Source organism: Coloeus monedula, assembly GCF_965178545.1.
Source record: "Coloeus monedula genome assembly, chromosome: 15".
In the NCBI taxonomy this organism is placed as follows: domain Eukaryota; kingdom Metazoa; phylum Chordata; class Aves; order Passeriformes; family Corvidae; genus Coloeus; species Coloeus monedula.
In genome coordinates, this window is record NC_138795.1 from 15,771,092 (window position 1) to 15,777,157 (window position 6,066).

A 6,066-nucleotide genomic window follows, 5' to 3' on the forward strand; every position below is an offset into this window, starting at 1 on the left:
ATGTGGGGAGAACCTTCACTTCAGCAAAGCCCTCAGCATGGTCACCCATGGCCTCTGGGGTGCCAAACTAGGTAGATACAGGCTGGGAAAGGGGGTGACTGTCCAGAACATGCTCAAAGTCCCATTACTTTCTGTCCAGGAATGCCCCTGGGTTCCAGGAGACCCTGATAGTCCCCACAGACCCACATTGCCAGGGTCTCTGCAGGCTGTCACAGGCTTACAGCGCAAGGATCTTGATTCAGACATGCCCATGGTTCACATTTAATTAAAATCATAGAATTAAAGAAACATTTAGGTTGGAAAAGACCCTTGAGACCATCAAGTCCAACCATTTCCCCAGCACTGCCAAGTCCACCTCTAACCCATGTCCCCAAGTCTTTTAAATCCCTCCAGGGATGGGGACTCCACTACTGCCCTAGGCAGCCTGTGCCAATGCTTGACAGCCCTTTTGGGTGAAGAAATTTTCCCTAATATCCGGCATAAACCTCCTCTAGTGCTGGCTTGAGGCCATTTCTCCTTGTCCTGTCCCTGTTCCCTGGGAGCATAGCCCATTCCCAACCTGGCTGCATCCTCCTGTCAGGGAGTTGTGGAGAGAAAATCCCCACAGAGTCTCCTTTTCTTCAGGCTGAGCCCCCGAAGCTCCCTCAGCTGCTCCTCATCAGACTTGTGCTCTGCTGCCTTCTACGGACACAACTCAAGCATCTTCAAACCCAGGGAGTGGGAGGAAGGGCCTGGCAGGGAGCTGCTTGTTTTGGTGGTACCTTAGAAACCCCAGCAAACCATCTGGCTGCTGTTTCCTGCCCCGGGAGGGCCGGTGGATACAGCCAACATGATGGATGTTTGCTTCGTCAACACAAAGGCTGGCTAAAACATCAAGTGAATCACTTCCTCCTCCAGCGCTGGGATAAAGCTTGTCCCATTCCAGTCGGGCTTCACTGACCTGCTCTGGTTGGCTCTTTGGTGTGGTGGAGGTGTTGCCTGTCTCCCCAGCCATCTTCTTGCAGGTCCCCAAGCAGCTGGTGGCTCTCCTGCCCACAGAGCCTGGCCTCTTGCTTTCGGTTCTACCCTCAGCACACCAACACCTGCAGTATTTCTGTCTCACTTCTGTTCGGAGCAGAGCTGTAGTACCTGGTCCGAGAAGTGAGTCTAAACTCCAGGAATGAGGTTTTATAGAATTTTGGAATCACGGAATAGTTTGGGTGGGAATGGACCTTAGAGCTCACCTCCTTCCCAACACTTGCCATGGGCAGGAACACCTTTCTCTATCCCAGCTTGCTCCAAGCCCCATCCAACCTGGCCTTGGACACTTCCAGGGATGGGGCAGCCACAGCTTCAGTCTGTGCAACCTGTGCCGGGGTCTCACCATCTTCACAGGGAGGGATTCCTTCCTAATATCCCATCTAACCCTGCCCTCTGGCAGTGGGAAGCCATTCCCCCTTGTGCTGTTCACTCCAGGCCCTTGTCCAAAGTCCTTTTCCAGCTGTCTTGGAGTCCCTTTAGGCACTCTAAGGTCTCCCCTGAGCCATCTCTTCTCCAGGCTGAACACCCCCATCTCTCTCAGCCTGTCTCCAAAGCAGAGGGGCTCCAGCCCTCAGAACATCTCTGTGGCCGCCTGTGGACACCTGCAACATCTGAGTTTGCCTGGGAATGGAGAGCCCAGTGTTGCCCAGTGCCACCCAGTGCTTCTGCACAGCCAACAAGAAGTGGCAGGACTGAAACTGCCATCTTTGTCCTCCCTGGCCTTCCTCTGGCCAACAATTTGCTTTTCCAGATTGTGTCTTGGTTGACATTCCCTCTGCCCCTATTTGCTGTTATTCCCTCAAGCAGAGGGAACAAGAAGTCACACATGATGCTGGAGGATTTTAGATGCAATAGAAAACCCCAGCAAGGCACCTCCCTGGACCAGCACCACAGCACCTCCAACCGGGCTGGTGCTCACACCTGTGTGAGGCTGAGTTGGGCACAGAAGCTGACTCTGTACAGCAACCTACAAACACTGCAGCCCTTGCTGAGATCAGGAGAACCACAGAGTCATGGAATAAACTGGGTTGGAAGGGGCCCACAGGGATCATCCAGTCCAACTCCTGTCCCTGCACAGACACCCCAAAAATCCCACCCTGTGCCTGGGAGTGGTGTCCAAACACTTCTGGAGCTCTGGCAGCCTTGGGGCCGGGACCATTCCCTGGGGAGCCTGGTCAGTGCCTGAGCACCCTCTGGAGGAAGAACCTTTCCCTGATATCGAACCTAAATCTCCCTGACACAGCTCCAGCCCTTCCCTGGGCCCTGTCCCTGGTCCCAGGGAGCAGAGACTGGAGCTGCCCTTCAGGAGGAGCTGCAGCCCCTGGGTGGGTCTGACCTCAGTCTCCTCTGCTCCAGCTGGACAGGCTGAGTGCACTCAGATGCTTCTTGTGTGGCCCCTCTGGGCCCTTCTCCATTCTTGTTTCCCTTCTCTGGACACTCTCTAACAGCTTTAGATCTTTCTCATATTGTGGTGCCCAGACCTGCTCCCAGAGGGAGGACGGAGACATGTGGCATGTCCCCGGCCAAAAGCCAGGCCAGGAACATGGTGATTTCCCTGGCAGCCCCTGGGTGAAGGGCTGTGAGCAGGAAGCAGCAGCGTGACAGAGCTGGCTCTGCTGCAGGATGGGCACAGCAGCAGCACTTCCTTCCTTTAATCCCCTTTTTTCCCATTGCCCTGCCAAAGCAGGTAGAGCTGCTGGCTTTACCCAAAGGGCAGGCTTCCCAGTGACAGCTTTCACCGGGGATACCTGCAGGGATGGGGTTCCAGTGCCAGGCTGGTGTCAAAAGTGGCTTTGGTCCCTTGACTAAAGTGCTGCAGTCGGTGTTTTTAGTGCTGCAGTTGCACCAGCAGTGTCCCTCAGAGGTCCCGTGTGACAGGGCTGTTTATTGCCACAAAATAGCAAAAATAAAGTGCTCTGCAATATTCTGTGTGGCCTTGAGCTGTGAGAACCAGGCCAGACTCTCTGGTGCAGTGAGGAGCCACCGAGTGCTGGGGGAGATCTGGTGGCAGCAGAGACCTGCTTCCTGAAGCTCCTAAGCACACATCATCTCTCACTCGCTGAGCCAAGCACTTTCACAGAATCACAGAATCATGGAATATCCTGAGTTGGAAGAGACCCACAAGATTATCAAGTCCAACTCCTGGCCCTGCACAGGACAGCCCGAGGAATCCCACCCTGTGCCTGAGAGCGTTGTCCAAATGCTCCTTGGACAACCTTCTTCTCCAAGCATTTAGCTGTGGGACAAGGGAGGTGGCAGTCAAGGGAGCCAGGGAGCTGTCCTGGCCCAAGGATTTGGGAGTCTCTCTCTTGGCCTCCAGATTCTGCAGGGCCCTGACCTTAGCTCACAAAGCCCACGTGGAGATGTGATGCCTTTCCAGGGATGTGCTCAGCTTGGGAGATCCCTTGCCCCACCCTGACCCCAGCCTGCACCCCTCAGCAATGAGTTTAAAATCCTGGTGGCAGAATGGAGCACCCCTCCATCCCTGCATCGTGGGGCTGCTCTGAGTGCTGCACGCCCCTCACCCACTGGGGTCCTGCCTTCCTTTGGAGCACCAGAACTTTCTGCCTAAGAGAGTTTGAATTTAATAGATGTCAGTGGATCAGTCCGTGATTTCTGCAGTCTGTCAGCAGCCAGCACCTGCAGTGTCCCGTGGCACTGAGTCCCCAGTTACATGTTGGGTGGAAAAACCATTTTTGCTCATTTTGGAGCTGTCACAGGCTGGCATTGGAAAAAGATGAGCTTCCAGGTCCCTTCCAACCCAAACCATTCCATAATTCCATGACTGGGGCGGTACTGCTGGGCAGAGCACCTTTGGGGCAGGAGCTGCTCCTGGTACTTTTTTCTGGGAGTTTATTTTTCTTTGAAGCTTGCCCACCAGTGTGTGCCCAACACGGGAGGTTTTTGCTCTTCCAGTTGTGTCTTCCCTCCTTTAGAGTGACTTTTTTCCACCTTCTAACAAAGGTCTCCTAAGTTATCAAAGCCTGGAATAAATAGATTTAGCCAGTTCGGATGGGAAGTTCGTATTCCTTTAAATTCTTGTGCCTTTCCCTAAGCCCTTCAAGAGTTTCTTTCCCTAATACAGCGCTGCAACTTGACCCTGTGGAGCAGAGCCGATCAGAGGGAGATGGTGAAAGAAAGGCACATGGAGACTGGAGTCATCTGAGGACAAGGCAGCACTCAGAGAACTCCTCCAGCGATGCTCTGATGTTGGGAGATGTTGGCATGGGATGGTGTTGGCATGTGCAGACAGCAGATCACTCAGTACCTCCCTTAGGAAGAGGAGCTCAGGGCACGGCAGAGTCCCTGGGATGGGGGATGGCCACACCCACAGGCTCTGCAGGAGCGGCTCTGACGCTGGGAGACAGAAAGGGAGGAAGCTGCAGGTGGAAGCTCCTCAAATGCTGTGAGGGGGTGCGTGAAAAGCCGTGGCTGCCCCATCCCTGGAAGTGTCCAAGGCCAGGCTGGACAGGGCTAGGAGCAAGCTGGGATAGTGGAAGGTGTCCCTGCCCAGGATAGGGGGTGGAACTGGATGGGCTTTAAGATCTCATCCAACCCAAGGCAGTCTGTGACTCCAAGATCCTATGAAATGTCATTCCTGGATGTCTCAGGTCTTACCGTGTGAAAAAGCATTACGACAATGATTTTCCTGCTTCCGTTCCTTATCTTGTGGAGCAGTTTGCATCCAGCTGGCAGCAAACAGCAGATCATCCTTATCGCTGGTACTAGAACCACAACAAAACTATTTTTTTGTCCCTTTCTGGGGATGAAATCCAGCACTTTTCCTGCAGATACAAGAAAAAGGCTACTTTAATCTTGACTGATGTGAAGTCCTTAGAGCTGTGACTTGAGGGTACTTGGAAAATTGCCCTGGAAAGAGGAGGAAGTCGCTTCCAGAGATATTCCCGAGGGGTGGGAAGCCTTTTGTGCCCTGGAACACAGTCCCAGCCATGATGTTTGCCGTGGACAGGTTTGAGCCAGAGGCTGTCCTGCCCTCAGGGACCACAGGAGCATCTCCTAGAGAAAAGGAATCTGTGGTGTCACTTCCAGTGATGGGGATCAGGTTGCCCGAGTGGGATCAGGCATTGGCTGGGCCATACAAAAGGAAAGCGGAAAATGGGGGAAGAAAAGCAGTTTTACCACAACCCAGGATTGGCCTTTAGAGCCAGGACTACTTGGGATTAGTTTGAGCCTTTCCAGTGGTGTGGCTGGGATGAAGAGTGTGTTGCCTTGTGCTGGGATGTTAGATCAATGAGCTGTGCAGGGTTGTCTGGAATGTGGCAATCAAGGGGTGTCCAAAATGAACAGGAAAGAAAGAAAGAAAAGAGAACAAGACGCCACAAAATGAACCAAAGTAGTTGGAAAAAAACCCAACCAAAAAAAACCCCACCCAAAAAGGCATTTTTACGAATTTGTGGTTTATTTTCTCCTTAACAAATGTAGAGGGAGAAGAAATTCAAAACACGCCCTGTGCTACAGCCTCCGGAAATGCTGACTTCTTGCAGAAGGCTGGCAGCAAAGTCAGCCTGAGAACAGCCCACCATGGCCCGGAGGCAGCACCAGGGACCCTCAACCCCACCCGGGCACAGGGGCAGGAGGAAGGAGCAGGGACACTGTGTCACCAGCCGGGCTCTCAGTGCCATTTAACGTGAATTGTGCTGCCCGAAGCCAGGAGCAGCCGCCACCGAAGGCCACAGGCTCGATCAGGACAAGCCAGGTACCCCTGCGGCCACTAAAGTGCTCCTGGAGGGCTCTGCCTGTCCCAAGCGCACTCCCAGCCTGCCCGAGACAGGGCCACAGGGCCTCCACAGCATCTCGGGGGGTGGGGAGTGCGGCAGCTCCACAAGGGGCCGGGGGCGGAGAAATCCCGCCGGGGCCGGGGCTGGCGGGGTCTCAGGCCCGGCCCGTCCCCTCAGGCCCGCGCGGTCCCCGCGGCCTCGGGCCCGGCTCGGCCGGGACTTCTTCCCGTCCCGTCTTCTCGCGAGAGAACGCTCCGTGGCGTCACGCGCCGCGGCGGCCGCCTCGCGCGCGCGCGCTCTCACGCCG